The 21,709-nt window shown below is 48.7% G+C and overlaps 1 protein-coding gene and 1 pseudogene across 8 annotated transcripts in view; one reads left to right on the top strand and one right to left on the bottom strand.

Annotated features, from left to right (window-relative positions):
• The window catches only part of ADGRB2 (adhesion G protein-coupled receptor B2), a 1,096,893-nt gene that overhangs the window by 680,716 nt on the left and 394,468 nt on the right, over nucleotides 1–21,709 (bottom strand). The gene's annotated exons all lie outside the window — the stretch shown is intronic.
• The window catches only part of LOC146857809 (uncharacterized), a 31,961-nt pseudogene continuing 30,921 nt past the window's right edge, over nucleotides 20,670–21,709 (top strand).

Here is a 21,709-nt window from a genome sequence, read left to right as displayed (position 1 = left end):
CAGGCTCTTTCCTAGGGCTTTCAACTGTGGCAACGGAAGGGAGGACACATCGAGAGGCACATGCTGAGCAGAATACAGAGTTCTGGTGCCTTCTGTCCTTCTCAGCTGCAGCCACTTCAACTTGTTCTATTTTCCAACCTTCCCCTATTGGTGATGTTGTGTGTCCCAGTATGTTCTTCCCCCTATGAGCATAAACCAACCCTAAGGTGTCCAGATCCTCATGTGGTGTTCAGTCCCACCTGCTACCCCAGGTTTCTGCGCATGTGGGGAAGCTGGAGGTGGACCCGGTCTCTGAAGAGAAACATGGCCAAGAGTTTTGTCCCCCAACCCAGGAAAGCATTTACGATATTCGAGAATATAAGAGATTAATGAAGGGATTTGCTGTAGGTTTGTTTTGAACTTTTACATTGCAGTTGGACATTCACTTAGGGCTTTAAAACGTTGTTTGGGACATTTATATTATTTTTGACTTTGAACATACCTGGTTTCCTGGTTGTCCACCTTACTCCAAGTTCAATCTACCGCCACAGACTCATGCACTATTTTTGTACTTTCGCCACTTCCCAAGGACGCTTAAATATTGTTTTATTCTTACATGCTAAATTAATATAAAATAACAATTTTACTTTTCAACTTCAAACTGGTTGTGGTATTACGTTTAATTTTTGTGTTGTAATGAATGTAGATGTATGCGATTGCACTGTTCTACTGGCTATTAAATGTTTCACAGTTTCAAACACATTACATTAATGCAGAGCCCACATTCATGGCTAAATGTTCAAGAGATAACACACAGACGAAAGGTAATTACAAGTGATATTTATTAAAACAGATAAACAATAAAAATGTGCAGATTTTTTAACAATTGATTTTTGTTTTGTGTGGTTGGGTGATTGAGTTGTAGATAAACAGTGCATTAGGGGGCTTGTTTCTGCTTCAGGGGTGGGGGACAGAGCGGAGAGGGATTGTCTGCATGTCCGTCTATGGAATAGTGATGTTGTAGTGTTGAGGTTGTGGTTGTGAGGAGGAAGCAGGTGGGTTGATGTTAGGGTTTGTGGAAGACATGTGCTTTGAAGGTTCCTGTGGTGTTCCGGCTGATTGAGGTCTATGCACTGGCCCTGTTGACTGACAAAAGCACGTGCGGGATGTGCTCTGCATCATCTGCACGGCCAAGGCATGTCACCATGCATTCTCTAGCCTCAACAAACAATAATATTTCTGGTGCAACTTTACAATGTCTTGGAAACATTTTGTAGTGACTTCCATGACATGGTTTTTCAATCAAACTTGGAACCTCTTACTAGTGGGATTCAATGTTGCAGAAAAATTAAGCATTCCTGAATACAGAATATGCCCATGCCATCCTATCCCATCCCACCCTATGACTTGCAACCAAGAAGGTCGCCCATTTTGGAAACAGTTGACGTCTGGTAGATAGTGAGAGGGAGATCGTTGAATTGGGGAGACTTTCTCCACATCAGGGTTTTTTCACCCTCAGAAGACAGCACATCAGAGTTGCACCTGTATGGAGGGAGGAGCAGGGAAGTGAACATAGGTACCTGTAGGTGTATGGGTCTGGTGAGGAGAGTTTTGCATAGCCAGCAGATTCATCTATAGCTTTGTAGCAGTTTCCTGGGGACTTGCTATTCATAGGAGCTTCCTGGGATAGAGACTGCTGGCCGGCCGGCATATAGGTCTTTCTTTCTGAAGATGATTTTGTGTGTGGGACCAAGAACATTCTCCTCCGCCTTTTCCTGCTCAGCTGTGGTGACCGCAGACATGGCAGCTTAAAGTAGAAAAGGGGTTTTTCCCAGGATTACACACCATCCTCCACTTGTATATGGCAAGGCATCATTGTTAAGCCTTTCAACTCCAGGAACGAAATAAAAGTTAATATATTTAGTAGTGTTGACATTACAAATGGAGTATACACCTTACACACAGAAATTGTATAGTAGTTGAACAAAATAGATGACACTTTAGCATAAATGAAACATAAAAATATTATACAATGTTACTTGTTGGTAATATGTAAAGGCATAATATATAGAAAAATGACTTACCTGCTTATGCCTCAGATGCTTTCTTTGTAGATGGACCCCTTAATATCGGCTGCTAAACTTGTGTCATGGAGTAAGGTGGTTGAAATGTCTCCCTGCATCAATAAGCTAGTGAAGAAAGTAAAGGAAAATTTAGTTTGGTGATAGTGGAAGTGAGGATAAATGTTAAAGTTAGCACAAATGTTAGGAAGAGACAGAAATGTGCATGTGTCATACCCTGTTCAGAGGGTGGAGGGGAAAGGGCAAGTTTGGAAGGGTGCACAGGCAAGCAGGGGCTATTGTGCTTCAACCATGATGGCTGAGGTCTTTTGCCTCTTATGTCACGGGGTCTGGCCTACTATGGCTCTCTAAAGTGGGCAAGAAAAGCTCTTTTTGACCTTGACTCTGGTTATGAGGGTGAGCTCCGAGGCCAATAATAAACCAACAACCCAATAAAGTGGACATCCAGCCGAATGCTTATCTTTTTTGAAAATATAGTACTTTATCCGACAATAGCACTCGATACAACACATACTAGCAGTTATAACAATTTAGGGCCTTTTTTTTTAATTTGGGGATGGGATGTTCCAGCAAACATGGCGGATATCCCACCCACCGTATTACAAGTGCCATTGTTCATAATTTGACACAGTATCCCATCTGCCAAACTCTAAATAAAGTCCTATGTGTCTCTGGACACTATCTTGGCTGGTGCTGCGTGAACCTTGTTCCCTCACTATCACCAGACAAACTCTCCAGTTCTAAGTTGTCCTCTCTAACTCTAGGAGATAACAGGAGTAGTGTCAATCTGGCAAAGATGCAGTTAAGTCAAGCCCAAAACAGTATGTGTGCTCAGACCTATTAATCTCGTGTCCATTCATTTGTGGAATCGGTTCTCACAGGTTCACAGGAGTCATTAGTGGAAGTCATAATGCAGCACAATCCCACTCAGAGATCGTGGCCCTCGGGGTCTGGGGATGGGCCCACTCCAGGGCCAAAGGACCCATAACAAAGCAGCAGTGGTATAGCTAGAGTGTCATGGGACGACGAAACGAAAAGGGGCCTCATATTTGCCCTTTAGCCCGTATTAAAAGACAGTGAAAGTGCAGTGCAATGGGTCCCTCACACCTCTGGGCACCAGCTGTATAACATCTGCTGCACTAATAATAGCTAAGCCCCTACCTAAGGGTATCTGAAACCCACATGTGTCTTTTTACTATTCTCCTTCTCCCTTCCTCTTTTCATCTCCTTCCTCCCTTTCACTTTTTACTCCATATTCCCTTCCGCCCTCTTTCTTCGCAATCACTTAGTCATCTTTACCTTACTGAATCCTTTATCCTTGATTCCCTCAATGCCGCACTATTTCTTTCTCCTTAGCTTTCTCCACCCTCTTAAGTTATGTTCTCCCTTTCCCTTTCCACACCCTTTACTGCTATATATCCTCCTCTTCCGTCTTTCTCTCCCCTCCCGGCTTTCTTTTAATTGTTTCAGTTCTTCCGATCATTTCTTTTCTTCTCCTGTCCATCTCTGCTTCTTATACCTGACGTTTTCTCTTCATTCATGCTCTGCTTTTGCATCAAATGTATTTCCTCACCCTCCCTACATTTTCTCTCCCCTCTCTATCTCTGCCTTTTATGTCACAGCTCCTCTGTATCACAGCCTCAGGCTCCTTTCTGGTTTTGTTAGCAACTTACCCCGTTCCTTTCACTTCTATTGCGTTCTTCACATCTTATCCTTCATTTCCCCACCCCCGTTGATTTTTCCTTTCTATCCATTCGTTTTCTTATCCTATGCTGCCTTCCTCTCATCTTTTTCTTTCCTTGTCTCTCTTCTTTATTGTCTTCTTCCTATTGTAACTTGTACTTGTTCCTATCTGCCTTTTTATCTTCCACTCACCCATGTTTCATTCTGTCCTTCTATCTGCATTTTAGTCTACCACTGCACCCTTCTTCAATATTATCCACCCAAGCTGCTTCTCTGTGTAGCTCTCTCCCACCCTCTCTCTCTCATGCTTTGCATGTCTAAAGGGAGTATTGGCAATGCATTTTCAGATGAAGAGTTCCAGAAAGATTAGGTACCAGATCATACGGCTATAAGACGAAGAAAGCTCAGAAGGTGAATGCATGAACCATATGCTGACTCGAATGAGTAAATACAAACAAAGACTTACCAAAAGGACAGACATTCATACAGTAAGCAAACGGACAAACGTACTAAAAGGGCCAGTGGGTTTATATTTAGCATCTTAGATTGCTGTGTAACAGTGCTGTTAGAGAGTACCAGTTTTTGAGAAAATTGAACATTCTAGTAAATAAAAAACGAAGGCATACGGTTTCATGACCAGTAAAAACACCGTTCATATCCCCATTGCCTAGTCCTGATACTGTTGCCCCTATTTAGTCTCCATATTCTTTGTAAAATGTGCCTCGGCCCCAAATCATGAACACCTCTCTCAGCAGAGTAAATTAACATTAAAGTGTTTACTAGCAGTACATGCACTGTAGTGGCTGCTAGGATCAAAGGGCAAAAAAGAGGGCTGTGGAATTATTAGACAGGAGTTCTAATACTGACTGAACTTCTTCTGCTGTTTCTGGTCAAAATCTCTCTCTCCGAGTGCCCCAATCTACCGATGGGCTGATGCTGGGGGCGCAAAATAAGCGTTAGACAATATAAAGACTGAAAAAATATCTTAGCAAATATTAGTTTCTCGACCTAACATCTTCAATCATTTTAAAAGAATTTCTCTTTCCTGCTTACTCTTTGGAAAATGAACAACTTTTCTCTGTAAAGTCGTTTCGTAAGGTGCATTTTAATTACACATGCTGCACAAGATATACATCTCTTTTTTTCTGTCAATTTATTTTGTAAGGGATTTTATTCGTAATGTCACGGGCCATCATGCTTGAGTACCTTTTCTTTCACAGATATTGCTGGTCAATGCAACTGTTTTCCTTCGTGCTTTTCAGAGCTGGAGTCGTTTTAAATTAATATTGTGGCAGGAGGCAGCCAGACACAGTAAACATCCTTTACAGCGACTGCGTTACAAAGCAGTCTATTACCCCGCATTTTTTACTCTGCAAAATCTTTTACAACACACGGCTTTACACCGCAAACCATTACAACAGATTCCCCATTACAACGCCCTGGTGGAGTTAGAATAGTAAATTGTGTTGTAAAGGGCAATGTGTTGTAATGGATTGCGTTGTAAAGCCCTGCGTTGTAAAAGATTTTGAAAAATGCGGGGTAGTGGCACACTTTGTAAATGCGTGTGGTGTAAAGTGTCATATTCGCCAGACACTTGCAGAACAAACATGAGACAGCAGGTCACAAAGCTTGTGCTGGCTAGAGCTGAGTTACTTGCTAAACAGAAGACTGATTCCTTAATCATCCAATTAGAAAGCAGTGCAGCTCACTGGCAGGAGCAACCCACCCACTGCCGGTGGCTGGGCTCTCTTGCTGTGCATTAAACCCCAATATTCCAGGCCCAGACAGGCACTCAAAATACATTTAGACTTGACAGGTGTCAAACTGAAGCCAAAGGCCCCTTGCAAGTTTGGGACCTGGTGCAGCTGCACAACTGATAGCTGCACCCCTACTCAACAGGGTCCGGTGATACTTGGCAGGTTCAGCCCACTCAAGGGCTAATCACGAACTGGGCTGATGCAGCCCCAGCTCTGCATGGGCTGGTCATAACTCTGGCAGTTGCGGCCTCATACAGGCTGATCACAACTTTCACAGTTGCAACATTCATCGGCTGATCACAATATACAATTACAGTCTCAATCAGACTTCAGCAATCGCCCTGACGCAGGGCTGTGATTCCCATCTGGAACCACAGGGAGAAGCTGGGGGCCTTCCTGCATGTGGTTTCTCCCAGATAGCTCTCCATCCGTCTTCTCCTTTGGGTTCCAAAACGGCAGGGGAGACACTGCACCTCACTCCTTCCTGTACATTCTCTCCTGTTGGAGGGAAGGCAGACTCTTTCCCTGACTCAGCAGGCATGCTTCCAGGGCTTCAGGATAGGTATACAGCTCTTCTAGTAAGAGATCCAGACTTCAGATGCTGCCCTGTCCTAGGGGAGACTGGCTGTCAGATAGACAGACACCAGGCCTGGTTGTACAGCTGCCCTCTGAGTTTTCTGAGGAGCATTTCCTTCCTTCCTTGCCTCAGAGGACTTGGAACTGGAACTTCAAGTGGCATAGCGAAGATCCCCCTTTTATACACAACAACCAGTAATGTGTATTAACTGTTTGAAACGGTAGAACCAGTTTAGGGTGGTTTCCCTTTTAAATGTGCCTTGAAGAATGATCTCCAGACACATCCCTGGGTAGACTGATGCTTCTCACAGCAGTCCTCTCTCTCTTGGAGCTCCTTGGGGCTCAAAGGGGTGTAAGATTACTGCACGGGGCTGCTATCAGCCCAACTGAAGGGGTAATCAGGGAAAGACAAAAGAGCAGGCCACACCTAACGATTTCCTCACCTTTCACAACAGTGTCTACATTTCCACTCCTCACCCCTCCCATGCTCATGACAGTGTTCATGAATGATGAATGATAGCAAGCAGCTCCTTGCTAACACAAAGCCCCAGAGGACCCAAAGGAGCTGTCTCCTCTCCCCTTGCTTTAATGTCTAGGTCTCCTCCCTGCAGCTACAGGAATATGAACAATACATTTCCACCGTCTGGCAGTCCTCACCTCCCTCTTGTACAATGCCAGGGCAAGGGCCTCCACAATGGATCCTACTGGCCTCTATTAAGCTGACACACTCCCACACCATGCATATACCCGGCAGGCTATACACATTAACCACGCTAGGCATGCACTCGGCTGTAAGCACTAAGGACTGGGCAAGCACGTAGAAGTAGAACTTTACATGACTGGGCCAGCAGGCCTCTACTTCAGTAATTCTCAAACTCTGGTAATTGTCAAAACACAGTATGCTGCCATTACTACTCGACGTGTTTAACTTATGAAAGGGAAGGTAGTCCATTGTCAGTAAATTAAGGCACACTTGGTGCACCTCTGCAGGTCAGAGGACAAGTCCAGGACCAACTCATAGTCAGGGACGCACCTAGGATTCTGCACACATACTAAAGTAGGCTAAACCCAGGGCAAAAAAAGGAAAACGTCAGAATGCAAGATAAATAAAAGGGCAGGAAAACATGCCTGTTTACCTAGTGGGTGGTACCCATACCAGCGACACACATCTGGCAGTTTAAATTAGGAGATAGATATTGGTCAATGGACATACTTTTTTAAAAATGAAAAAGGGTGAAAATAAGTTAAAATATCTGTGTTTAGTAGTATACGTGTCCATGTAACAGACTTACCTAACCGATGGATTCTAGAGGGTTGAATTGCGGCTTTCAGCATGTCCCTTGAATTTGTATGCTGGTGAAGGGCTTAATAAGGACACCTGGGGTTTTATCATGAAGCTCAGAAGAGAGACAAATACAAAGTTAGTAAATCCGCCTACACAAATAGCATCAGTGTACAGTAACATCATTGATATGCATGGCATAAACAAGCACATAATCTCATGTATCAAAGATAGAGGGATTAGGTTGTTATTACTGACATGGCGCAAGAGACTATGCCGCACGGAATAGGAAATGTTACTCAATGATTTATGCAATGAAGTCATGTGTGGATAGAGAGGGTAATGAGGAACATTCACACATATTTAACAATAAAACAGCACAAAGGAAGGATTTATTTATTAACATAAAGATATCAAGAATAGATATACAAGTTCAACTATTATGTGATTTCTGTTATATTTAGGAACCATATGTTACATATCATAACATTACAGAGAGAAATATAGTTATATAAATTGTTATTGATGTGGCTGAAACTTACCAAGCCCCGGCATCCGTTGGTTGTGTGTGCCCAGTCTGTTGGCCAGTGTGTACTGGCTGGAGAAGAAGAGGAGGTGGTGGACGAAGAGGGATGGGCAGACAACACAGGGCGTTCAAAGTAAAAATAAGACGATATGTATGAGCTCATTCCAAGCCTTAAAAATCACAAGATAAGTATGTGCTATGTACATTTTGTATGTGTGTATGTATGTGTAATATATATATATATATGTATATATATATATGTTGTTCTTGTGATACAACAAAGACAAAATTATCTAGAGTGTGGTGACATCGAAAACAGTGTGACGCACCAGTGCACGTAGACACAGGGCCTGGTTGTTGTCATGCTGCAATAGAGGCTACTCCTGCTTCAACATTTGCTAAAAATGACATTGAGTTGGGGAATGTACATAAGCAGTACAAGCACAATAATAATACAATCAATAAACACTACTAAGGGGGCAAAGCGGAGTGTGAGTGAAATGTAAAATATTGGTCATTATTTGGCGACGAGGATTGCATGACATGAGTGGAGAGTAGCCATGTAGTATAGTAGTATATAGATAGCGGGCAATAGTTTCTTACCTGGGGTTTCGCTGAGATTTCCGGAAACAAGTAGGACATATAGCAGGTCAGATTGCCCATTGAAGGGGGTGAAACAAGATGGGATGGATCCTGAAATAAAACTACTTCACCAAACACCTCTCACTCCACCAGTGTTTTTCAGATCCTTGCCACATGGCCACCTTCCCCACTCCACTGCGTGTTTATAGAGGAAGATCAAGTAATTTGTGATAATGACCAACAACAAAGGTAACTGCAAGTTCTTTCTCCCCTTCAGTGAAGTTCCTCTTCCTCTTGAGTGGAGTTGGCTGCATCCTGGAGACTGGCATATCTCAGGATCTGTGTCAGCAAGAAAAGTGACACAATCAAAGGGGATGAGAGCAGAGCCTAGGATGAAGGATGTGTTTATGTGCTGGCAGAGTCAAGCCAGGTAAATACTGTTGCCTTAAACGTTCACAATCTGAATTTTGCACAGCAGAGATCTCAGCCTATAGGTATAATTCAAAAATACAGGTGTAAAGTTACTAGCATTAACTTTCTAAATTAAGCCATAAAAGTCTTCACCCCTTTGTATAAGGAAATGAAGACTTGTAAATCCTGATACTGAGCAAATATTTCCACCCAGAATTGGAAAATACCATCCCTGTGTAAATCTTTATCCAGAAGTAGGAGGAAATCTACATGTGCAGAGATGGATACACAAGGGTCAAAATATTCACCGAATCCTAAAGGGAAAGGAACAGAACAACTTAATGATCATACTGAATTTATTAAATATATGGGGCCTGATTTGGATGATGGTCGGTAAGCCTCTGACTGCTCGTCAGAGGCTTACCGACCAACATCCTTGGTTTAAACTCCCACCGCCGTATTACAATAACGGCGGTCAGAGTCCAAACCGGCCGGTCAATCCGATTGGCTTCGGACAGGCTCAAGGAGACTGTCGGGCAGTTGAAAACCTAACATAATCCCTGTAGGACGACGTTTCCGCTGTCGAGATCATGATGTTAGTTTCCGACAGGCTTTCCAAGTCGTGCGTTCCGACATAGCCTGTCAGAAAGCGACTTTGGGGACCCCTAGGAGGTCCCCTTCTCCCCTGGGCCTACGGTTTTGGGCCTGGTGGCACCTTTGGTGCCCCCCTGTAAATCCATGCTCCGTGTGGCAGGCACCATGAGCTGCACTAGCTCCCATAGAGAAATGGGAGTTGGCGACCGCACCATGTGCAGTCGCATTGTAGTTGCAGATTCAGGAACGCGGACGGAAGGTTGGTCGGTTCCGCAACCGCAGAGATGTCGGTCAGAGGCAACTCCTACCAACTTCACAATGAGGCCCATGATTGTAACTAGTAGAGCATTGTAGAAAGCCAGGTTACCACATTACGGAATAGTCTCTCACCACCATTATAAACCAGTGCCTTGATAAGAGTTAGGCTAGAGACAGCTGCCTCCAGAGCAGGCATGCAAAAAATATAAACATCACTCAAAAAACACTTAAAGAAGCTACCGAGTAAAAAGAAAAGTATTTTATGATTCAAATAAAATCAAAAATAACAAAAACTGAATCAGTCACTTCTATTATATAGAATCTGAAAGTTCAGTTCTACACTTCAAACTGTTCAGTATGAACAGATAGGGGATTTCTCTGCACAATACTCATGCGTGGTAACTGAAAGCTTCATCCCCCTCAAGAACACAGTCCTATTCAGTTTCAAGCTGCTTCTTAAATTCAGTGAGACTGGAGGGCTGCATGGGGGGAACCTTGGGCCAGGCAACATTGGCCTTCTCAGAGTTCTGCGAGTCGTCAGCGGTGCCCGTAAGACAGTCTACGATTATTAAATGCCGTTAAATAGGCCAAATGGGTATGTCGAACTGCACTGTCCTGAAAGAGGCAACGTTTGGAGTAGTTTGAGGTGCATTCTCGGACAGGCAGAAGGTGGACAAGCCACTTGAGGCGCCCGGCACCAAAAGAAACATGAGCTCGCTGTAAATCATCTCACCCCTGGCAGGCAAGGAACATGCAAGCCCCTGAACGCACCCAACTGCTGCTGCGATGTTAGGCCAGATTGCTGATAACTACAGAGGGCATAGAGGTGGTTTCTACCACTGGAGAGGGGGAATCAACAGCCAAATATAGCCCACAATGAATGAGGAGGGCGCACTTGCACACACCCCAGGGAAGAGAGGTGGGAACAACTGCCGGCAAGTGTTAATTCACTTCTCGACAAAGAAACTTTGAGCTATGTTGATAGTTGCTGATTGCAACATTTAGCCCCAGAAGAGGATCTGCTGGGATCCTCAGAAATCGCACAGATCTCACCCCCAGCAACAATGTGGTATTTCGTGAGGGCACAAACGAACAAGTTACTTACCTTCGGTAACGATATATCTGTAAGAAACATTAGTTAGTTAGATTCCTCACCTTAGAATATCCCCAGGCGTCAGGCTGGATCCGGAAAGATTTTTCGTCAGCAATACCCTAGCGCGTCGCTAGGCGTCGTCTGCGGCTCTGCGTCCGTCGTCGGCGTCGTGATCGCCGGGATGACGCCACCGGAGTACTTAGACGCCGCCCTCGCGCGCTGACATCAGTTCTTGTACATAGCTTTCCGCGCCAGGAACGCAGAGCCATGCAAGAGACCGACACTGGTGCCAAAAACTCTAGGGCCCTGAAAGGGATGACCTCAACCCTAGATATCGGTTCGCAGAACGGGGAGGATGGGTGGGGCGGTGAGGAATCTAACTAACTAATGTTTCTTACAGATATATCGTTACCGTAGATAAGTAACTTGTTCATCTGAAAGAAACACGTTAGTTAGATTCCTCACCTTAGAATAGATACCCCAGCAATACCAACCCCGGTGGTGGGTCTGCGAACCAATATCACACCAGAAAGTCCTGAAGAACAGAACGGCCAAAGAAACCATCTCTCCGGACTTGGCTGTCCAGGCAATAGTGTTTGGTAAACGTGTGCAGCGAGGCCCACGTTGCTGCCTGACAAATGTCCTGCAAGGGGACTTACCAGCCCAGAGCAGTGGTTGCAGCTGTGGCCCAAGTGTAATGAACCCTCAGCCAAATCCCACTGAGGCATTACAAAAGGGACAGAAGGAAACATGTGAGTAATGCCCTTAAAGAATCGAGAAACAACAGGGGATTTGAAAAGAGAAGGCTGATCAGGAAGCCGTAAAAAAGCAGAAATAGCTGAAAGATATCCCTTAAGGGTACCCAGAGCAGAGCCCTGCTGGGCCAGGGAAAGAAGAAAGAGGAGAACCTCAGAAAGAGCAGCGGAAAGGGGATCCACAGCCTTTGCTGTGCACAATGCCACAAATTTGTTCCACCTGCAGGCGTATACCGATCTTGTGGAGGGACGCCTGGCTGCCAAAATAACATTACAGACTTCAGGAGGCAAGTCAAATGGCATCAACTGTCGCCGCTCAATCTCCACGCATGGAGGTGGAGGCTGGGCAGATTCGGGTGGAGGACCGTCCCCTGCTGCTGGGACAGAAGGTCCTCCTGATGAGGCAGGCAGATCGGGGGATCGATCGATAGACTGAGTAGCTTGGGATACCAGTATCTTTGTGTCCAATCCGGAGCCACCAGGATGACTTCGGCCCGGTTGCGCCTGATCTTCTTCAGCACTCTGGGCAGAAGTGGTATAGACGGAAAGGCATACAACAGACCGCAACTCCACTCGCGACGAAAAGCATCTCCGAGCGAGTGCCGCCTTGGAAACTCCAACGTGCAGAACTGCTGACATTGCGCGTTCTCTTCGGTGGTGAATAGATCTAACCAAGGCTCTCCCCACTGCCGAAAGAGGCCTTGTGCCACGTCCGAGTTTAGACGCCATTCGTGATCCATCATGCACTGGCGGCTGAGTTCGTCTGCTCTTGCGTTCAGAGCCCGCCAGAAGTTGAACCACAAGGGTGATGCCCTGATGTTCCAGCCATGTCCAGAGGCGCAGGGCCTCCTGACAGAGGGTCCACGACCCCACCCTGCCCTGTTTGTTGCAGTACCACATGGCGGTGGTGTTGTCCGTGAACACCTGCACCACACTTCCCCGGACAGAGGGAAGGAATGCCTTCAGTGCAAGTCGGATTGCCCTCAGCTCCAGAAAGTTGATATGGAGCCGAGACTCTGCCGGAGACCAGAGGCCTCTGATCTCCACCTCTCCGATGTGGCCCCCCCATCCCAGGAGGGACGCATCCGTCACTACTACGTGCTCCGGTTGGGGTAGGGAGAGGGATCTGCCACTGACCCAATTGTGGTCCGTGAGCCACCACTGCAAACGTCTTGCAGTGCCCTCCGAGATCAAGACATGGTCGGACAGGTTGCCCCAATGCTGGGCCCACTGAAACTTCAGGTCCCACTGCAGAGCCCGCATCCGCCATCTGGCATGATGCACCAACAGGATGCAGGAGGCCATCAGACCCAGAAGCCACAGCACCAACCTGACCGAAACCCGGGATAGAGGCCGAAAGATGGGAATCAGAGGCTGAATATCCCGGACCCGCTGTTCTGGAGGATAGGCCCGGAACTGCGCTGAGTCCAGAACCGCTCCGATGAAGAGGAGCTTCTGGGAGGGACTCAGATGCGACTTCGGCACATTGATGGAGAACCCCAGCAAAAGCAAGAGGTCGGCCGTAGTCTGGAGGTGGGAGATGACTGCCTGGGGCGAGCCCGCCTTCAACAACCAGTCGTCGAGATAGGGGAAGACTGGAACCCCTAATCTGCGCAGATGAGCTGCGACCACCGCCATCACTTTCGTGAACACCCGAGGGGCACTGGTGAGGCCGAAGGGGAGCACGGTAAACTGTAAATGTTCTTGGCCCACCGTGAGCCGCAGGTAACGCCGGTGGGCCGGCATGGTGGGTATGTGGAAATAAGCGTCCTGCAAGTCCAACGCTACCATCCAGTCTCCAGGGTCTAGGGCAGCCAGAACCTGAGCTAAGATGAGCATCTTGAACTTCTCCTTCTGGAGGAAGGCGTTGACGCTCCTGAGGTCCAAGATAGGGCGTAGGGACCCTTTGCCCTTCTTGTGAACCAGAAAGTAGTGGGAATAACAACCACAACCTACTTCTGGACCAGGAACGCGCTCGATAGCCCCCTTGGCCAAGAGGGCCGTAACTTCCTCCTGCAGAAGTTGCAAGTGATCCCCCGAAATCTGGTGGCACTGCGGTGGCATGGCTGGAGGGGTTGCCTCGAAGGGGAGGGAGTAGCCCCTTCGGACGATTTGCAGCACCCACCTGTCCGATGTGATGGTACGCCAGTGGAGCAGGTGATGGCGAACTCTGCCTCCCACTTGCGTGGAATGGGCCTGAAAACTCGGACTAGGAGGGCTTTGAAGCGGGCGCCGCAGGGGTAGATGTGGACAGACCGGCTCGTTGTCCCCCTGCTCCGCCTCAGCGGAATCCACGTCCGCGACCGCATTGAAGTTGGTTCTGCGGCCTGTGGCTAGACAGATTTGAGGGGGCGCCCCTTCCTTGGCCACGAAAGGGGCAAAAAGCGGAAGTTTGAGGGCGCGGGCCGAGAGGCCCAAGGACTTGGCCGTAGCCCTGGAGTCCTTAAAGCGCTCCAGCGCACTATCCACTTTGTCGCCAAAAAGGCGACTGCCATCAAAGGGCATGTCCATGAGGGTGCTCTGGACATCCCCGGAGAAACTCGTGGACCTCAGCAAGGCGTGGCGACGAATCGCCACCGTGGTCGCCATTGCCCTGCCTAGCGAGTCCGTTGTGTCCAGTCCACATCGGATTGCATGCCGTGCTGCTTCCTGCCCCTTGGCAAGAGCCTGGGCGAGCCGTGTCCGGGCCTCCTCTGGACACTGGGGCAGCACGCCCTCCACCGTATCCCACAGGGAGTGAGAGTAACGGTCCAAAAGTCACGCGGTGTTGATAGACCGCAACCCCAAGCTAAGGGAGGAGAACAGTTTCTTCCCAAACTGTTACAACCTTTTGGATTCCCGATCCGGGGGAGCGGACGGGAAGGAGGTCTGGGAGGCAGAGGCCTGGATAACCAGGCTCTCGGGCGTGGGGTGCAACGACAGAAAACTGGGGTCGCCCAGTGCAGGGCGGTGGCGCCGGGCCACGTTCCGGTCCACAGGAGGAACTGTGGAGGGCTTGGACCAGGTGCCCTTCAGAACGTCTCTCAGTGCTTCATTGAACTGCAGCAGAGGCTCCGAGGAGCATGCTGATGGTTGAAGCACTTCAGTGAGGAGATTAGTCCTCACGGCCACCGCAGGCAGCTCCAGCCCAAGGGCTTCGGCCGCCTTGTGCAGCACCACATAAAATGTAGCACCTTCCTCCGAAGCCACGGTCGGAGGAAAGATGAAGCCAGTGTCAGGGAAGGTGTCTAGACCACTGGCATCCCCCAGTTCGTCTGCCCAGTCCTGAGATAACTGAGCCTGAGCCGGTCCTCAGACCCCTCCCAGTCGTCACCGTCATCCGATTCCTGGTATACAGGTGGAAGGATCGGAGCCGGGCGGAAGATGAATCTGTCACCCATCGGCGTCGGATGCGGCGCCGGGCGGCGCCGCTCCGATGCTGGGCCCGGACCGGGACTAAACCGGGGAACGGCACCGGAGGAGTCGGCGCCGGCGGAGGGGTCATGAGGTCGACTGGTGCCAACTGGGATCCAGGCCTGGATTCCCCGGGGGCCTGCGGCATCGGGACCAGAGTCGACGACGGCGCCGGGGCCGGAGCTGCCGGCTCACTAGGCCTCCTAGTCGAGCCTGCGGGGCCCGAAGGCGCGCTGGCAGGCATCGATGGCGGAGCCAGGTTCCTCATGGACTCGAGGAAGTCCCTGACCTCCGCCGGAGTCGCGTCAGACCCAGGGACCGGAGGGTATGGGGTCGGACGGGACTCCTGCGGCTCCGACGGAGCCGAGCGGGTGGTGCCACCCGAATCCTCAGCTGAATCACGCGACCGGCGAGGAGAGCCCGAAGACCGATGTCGCCTCTTCGACTTCTTGCTATGCTTCGGCTTACCGGATCGCGAAGACTTCGACCCCGACGAGCGGTGATGGCTGCGGCTCCGCGACCGGTCCCTCGACCTCCTCCTCAACCGGGACCTTGAGCGGCGCCAGAACTCGAGCAGCTTGCGGGACTGCTCCCACCTAGCCTTTGACGTCAAGGCCCAGAAGTCGAGGCACGACTCAGCATCGTGGTCGGCCCCAAGGCAATAGAGTAGGGGTGGGCGGAATTTGCGGAATTAACCTTCGCAAATTATCGCGAGAATGTTTAAAATTATCGCAAACAAGCAGAAATATCGCGAAGATGCGGAAGTTTTTTTCCGGCATGTTCGCGAGATTTTCTGCATGGTTGCGGGTCGCCAACTTACCCATGTGGTTGCTTGCGGGCGCGGCCATCTTGATTTGAGTTGTTCTCGCGGTGCATGATCGCGAGAAGAAAGACGTGATCGCGCGACGCATGACGTCACTGCGGGCGCGAACTGTCGCGAGACAGCGCAAATGGCTAAAAACAATACAACATCTCATGGAGAACGCGACCGGATCAAGAAAACTTGTCGGCGAACGCAGGGATTCAGGTAAGGCGATCGCGCGCGCGCGAGAATGTATTATTTTACAGCGCGAGCAAGAAACAAATTATCGCCAAGCTGCGGAAACCGGAATTTTTGACATTTTCGCGCTCTCCGCGGAACGCAAAAATGTCAAATTATCGCAATTTCCGCGAACGGAACGAAATTTTTGCCCAGGCCTACAATAGAGGCACCGGCGGTGGTGATCTGTGACCGACATCAGTCGGTGACAGGTGTCACAAGCTTTGAAGCCAGGCATCCCTATCGGCACCAGAGTCGAGGTCGACGAAGAATGGAACCAAAATGATCATAACCTTTAAAAGAAAGACAACTGCATATTCAGAATAGAGGACTTGGGGAATTTTTAGAATGTATCAGACTGGACAAAATGGGAACTGGCCAGACTCTCTCTACTGCCACAGATACCTCTCACAATACACACCGTGCCAGAATAGAGTCAACAAGCACACACCTCAAAAGCCTTTAGGAGCATATCACTGCCAATTGGACTAAGACAGTTTGTCCCTGTGAGTTTCTCCACAATTCTGTTAAGAAACAAATCAAAGCAGGCTAAGACTGGCTGATTTTCAGCTCAACAATGTGGTTAAGAAATGCGTCACTAGATCCATGCAAGTGCTATTGTGTTTTACACCTCACACAATTTGTAGATCTCTGGGGCTGCTTAGGCTAATTCAAGAGTCTGAAGTCCTAGGTAACCCTGTTGATGTCTTGAAACTGGTACTTTGGCTGCCACAAACTGATACCCCAAACTAAGTTCTCATGAGTGATAAACTTTCTCACTTGATAGAAGGCCTTTATCACTTCCTATAGAAAACATTACTTGCCTTTGGTAATGCCTTTTCTAGTAGAGACTGTTTCTAGGCACAGATTACTTACCTTAGAATAATCCCTAGGTATCAGACTACATTTGGAAACTTTTAATGAGCAGTACCCCTGTGCACAGGTAGGTGGCGTCCTTTGGCTTTGTGTGGAGTTGTTGGTGTAGACCGCGCAGGAAGTGACATGTGCGGTACTTATATATGCACCAGCCCAGTGCACTGATGTCAGCTTCCTTTCACAACTTTCCATGCCTGAAGCGCAGAGCTACGAGGAACATTGACCACTGGTGTGCAAAGCTAGGGCCCTTAAAAGGGTAAACCCTTTAGACTATAATCCGTTCACAGAGCGGAGAGGATGAGAGGGTCGGTAAGGAATCTGCAGCTAGAAAGAGCCTCTGCCAGATAAGGTGTTACTGAAGGTAAGTAACTTGTTGATCAGATAGAGACTTCTAGCTGCAGATTCCTTACCTTAGAATAGATACCCAAGCAATACCTCCCCAGAGGTGAGCTGTGGTAAGGATTGAACTAAAAAGGGCCAACCAGGCAAAATGACCATCAAGCTTGACCTGACTGCCCAGGCAGTAGTACTTTGTAAATGAGTGCAACAAAGCCACATTGCTGAATGACAGATATCAAGGAAAGGAACTCCACAGGCTAATGAAGGGGTTGCAGCCTTGACTCGTGTAGAGGGAGCGCACAAACCCATGGGTTACCTTTTGGCCAATGCATAGCAGATTTTGATGCAAAGCAATATCTATTTCGAGATGGTCCACTTTCTAGGTTCTGACATACCCCTCGAAGAGTTGATCGTCCACCCGAATATGATCATGGTAGAACAACAGCGCTCTTTTTAGGTCCAGTCAATGAAGAATCTACTAATCTTTAGAGGGGTGAGGCAGAGGGTAAAAGGCAGAGAGAGTGATGGACTGGCCTACATGGAAAGGAGTTACCACCTTCGGTATGTAGGATGCTGGAGTTCAAAGAACAAGTTTGTATGGGTAGAAGGTAAGGTACGGAGGATGTGCAGACAGTGCCTGTAACTCAGTGACCCTCTGGGCAGATGTTATAGCCACTAGAAAGGCCATTCTGATGGATAGAAGTCTGAGTGGGCAGTGGTGGAGAGGCTCAAAGGGAGTGCACATCAGGTTGAGGTCTCAAAGGGGCATAATAAACGATGCTGGTGAGAACATATGCTAGAGACTTTTCAAAAACCTATGTACAGTAGAGGATTTGAAAAGACATGGCTGATCTGGTACAGCAGAGAAGCCGAAATAGCAGAAACATTACCTTTTTATATGCCCAAATCAGAGCCCTGCTTGGCCAAAGAAAGAACTAACAGAAGAACTTGAGAAAAGGGTAGAGACAGAGGCCCAACATGTTTATCTGTACACCATGTCACAAACATGTTCCAACAGCAAGCATATTCTGTCTTGGTGGAGGTAAGGCTGGCTACCAAATTAACATTGCAGACTTCGGACTGAAGGTTGAAAGCTATTAATTGTCGCTGCACATTCTCCACACATGAAGGTGAAGCATTTTCAGGTTTGGGTGCAGAACCTTGCCCTGTTGCTGAGATGGAAGAACCTCCTGCAGAGGCCGACGGAACAGAGGACCGATGCTCATGTTCAACAGCTCAGAATACCAGAATCTCTATGCTCAATCCACAGCCACAAGAATCACTTGGGCCTGGTCATTGCTGATCTTCTTGAGAACTCTGGGCAGGAGTGGTATTTGTGGAAAGATGTACAGGAAGCCAGAGCTTTACTTAAGATACAAAGCGTCACAGAGAGCGAGCTGCCTTGGCAACTCCAGCATGCAAAACTACTGATATTGCGCATTCTCAGCAGTGGCGAACAGATCTAGTCAAGGCTCTCCCCACTCTTGAAAGAGGCCTTGAACTACCTCTGGATGGATATGCCATTCATGATCAGGTAGGCATCGACGGCTGAGTTAGTCTGCACTGGCGTTCAGAGACCCCGTCAGGTGTGGAATTATTAGGAATATGCCCTGGTGTTCCAGCCACGTCCAGGGGCGTAGTACCTCCTGACAAATGGTCCACAACCACAACTCGCCCTATTTGTTGCAGTACAACGTGGCAGTGGTGTTCTCCATGAACACCTGCACCAGCCTTCCGTTGATTGATGGAAGAAAGGCTTTTAATGCCAAACGGATCACCCGAAGCTCCAACAGGTTCATGTGGAGCAAGGATTCCACTGGAGACTAGAGTCCGCTAATCTCCATCCAAGCTCAGGAGTGACACATCTGCGACTACATTCTGCTCTGATTGGGAAAGCAAGAGCGTTCTGCCACTGGCCCAATCACAGTTCGTCAGTCACCATTGCAAGTCTTTTGCAGTTCCCGCCTAGATCTGAAATATGTCAGAGAGATTCCCCTGATGCTGCGCCCACTGGAACTTCAAGTCACACTACAGAGCCCGCATATGCCAAATGGCATGCATCACAAGCAGGATGCAGGAGGCCATGGGGCCCAGGAGCATCAGCGTCAGTTTCACCGAAATCCAGGGAACAGACTGATACATCAGTATCATAGCCTGAATATCCTGGACTCGCTGTTTGAGTAGCTAGACCCAAAACTGCACTGTGTCCAGAACAGCTTCGATGAAGAGGAGTGTCTGAGAAGGAGTGAGGTGTGACTTCAACATGTTGATAGTGATCCCCAGCAAGTGCAGAAGATTTGCTGTTGTCTGGAGTGAGGGGGAAACTACTGCCTGGAGAGAACTCACTTCTAACAGCCAATCGTAGGGATAGGGTAATACTGCCAACCCTGCAACCACCTCCATTACCTTGGTGAACACCAGAGGTGTGCTGGTATGGCCAAAGGGGAGCATGGCAAACTGAAAGTGCTCTTGGTCTACCAGGAACCGCAGGTAGCATCTGTGAGCAGGCAGGACGGGGATGTGAAAATATGCGTCCTGCAAGTTCAATGCTACCATCCAATCTCCTGGGACCAGGGCAGACAGAACTTTAGCAAGTGTAAGCATTCTTAATTTTTTCTTCTTGAGGGAAGAGATTGAGAAGGTGCAAGTCTAATATAGGATGGAGGCATACATCCTTTTTTGGCACCAGAAAACAGCAGAAATAGCAACCACGACCTATTTCTGATGTCGGTACCCTCTTTATGGCTCCCTTAGCCATGAGAGCCAACACTTCCTGGCAGAGTAAGGAGCGGTGGTTCTCGGTTAGCCTGTCATAAGTCAATGGCATGGGTGAAGGGGTGGTCACGAAGGGGAGGGAGTAACCCCTTTAGACGAGCTGCAAAATCTAATGTTCTGATGTTAGTGAACTCCAGTGGTTCACGTGATGACATATACTGCCTCCTCACTGAATGCCCATTATGGTGGGAGAGCAAACTAAGGGGGGTTTGTAGGCTGCAGCTGCAGGGGGTGGTGGACTGGCCAGACGTCTGGATACCATCCCATGTGGTCCATGGGAACTGCGTCCTAGGCCAGGAAAAGGTTGGGCAACCTGCTGACTGTGGTGGCTGGGAGGGTACAGACGCGATTAAAAGCCCCTTCCTTCCTCAGAAAGGGGCGGAAGGTGGACTGGGGTTGGCAAAAGGCACAAAGAGCTGGCCGTAACCCTGCTGCTGTTAAAGCATTCTAGCATTGAGCCCACCTTCTCTCCAAGCAAGCGGGGGCCATCAAAGGGCATATCTATGAGCAAGGCTTGGACATCCCCGAACACCAATGGTTCTCAACATGGTGTAGCACCTAGTGGCCACTGACAAGTGAAATCGATCTGCCCAGTGAGTCTGTCATATCCAGCCAACATCGTATGGTGAACTTGGCTGCGTCCCTCCCATCAACAATTGCTTGAGAGACTATGGCTCGGGTCTCCTCCGAGACAATAAGCAGCACTTGTGCAACCAAGTCCCAGATCGTATGGGAGCATCGGCCCAAGAGGCATGTGGTGCTCACAGACCGCAGTGCTAGGTTGCCAGAAGAGAGCATCCTCTTCCCGAAGGTATCCAACCTCTTGGATTCCCTGTCTGAAGGGGTGGTAGGGAATGCACCAGGGTTCGGTTTGGAGGTAGAAGCATGGGCCACCAGGCTCTTCAAGGTGGGGTGCTGGTTTAAGAAACTGGATTCCCCTGTTGCAGGCTGATGGCAGTGGGAAAATGTCCTGTGCACAGGAGCCCCTGTGCAGGGCTTCGACCAGGTGAGTGTTCATTAATAAGGAGAAGTGGTTTGGATTGTAGAAGGGGTGACTCTTGGTTGAAGCACCTTCGCCAAGGCATTCATCTTGACTGCCACTGAGGGCAACTAAAGGTCCAAGACCTCAGCAGCCGTCCTCACCACCATGGCGATTGAGGCATCTTCCTCCACAGCCATGGAATGGGGAGAGATCAGGCCAGTGTCTGGTGAGGTGTCCAGTCCACTGGCATCTTCCAGATCCTCATACCAGGTGTTCTCAGTCTTCTAAGGGCTTATAACCATAAGGGTCTACAGACCCTTCTCATTCGATACCCAATCCAGGCCTGTCATAAGAATAAGGCACTGGCTCCAACATGGGGACTTTTCTCCCGGTCAGCACCAGAACCAGCGTCAGACAACGCCTGTCCGGCTCTGTGTCAGAGTCGGAAATGATGACGGAGGTGGTGCCACCAATCGGCTTCGGTGACAAGTAAGGTTGAGGTCGTCACCTGCCCCGCACTCTAGATATTTCACTGGATTCCTTGGGCCTGACTGACACTGAGGGCAAACCCGCCGGCTGAAAACCAGTAGGCGCCTCTCCTGGAGCCATGGGGCTCAAGGGTGCTCCAGAGGGGTTGAGCTGGCCAAATATGAGGTCCATGGCCTCATAAAATTATTTTAGCTGGTCAGGAGTCGCGCCACCTCCCAGAAACACTGGGAGGCATGTAC

The sequence above is a fragment of the Triturus cristatus genome, chromosome 3_2, assembly GCF_964204655.1.
Source record: "Triturus cristatus chromosome 3_2, aTriCri1.1, whole genome shotgun sequence".
NCBI classification, from domain to species: Eukaryota; Metazoa; Chordata; class Amphibia; order Caudata; family Salamandridae; genus Triturus; species Triturus cristatus.
Note: the sequence above shows the minus strand (reverse complement) of the source record. Positions and strands in the feature narration are given on the sequence as shown.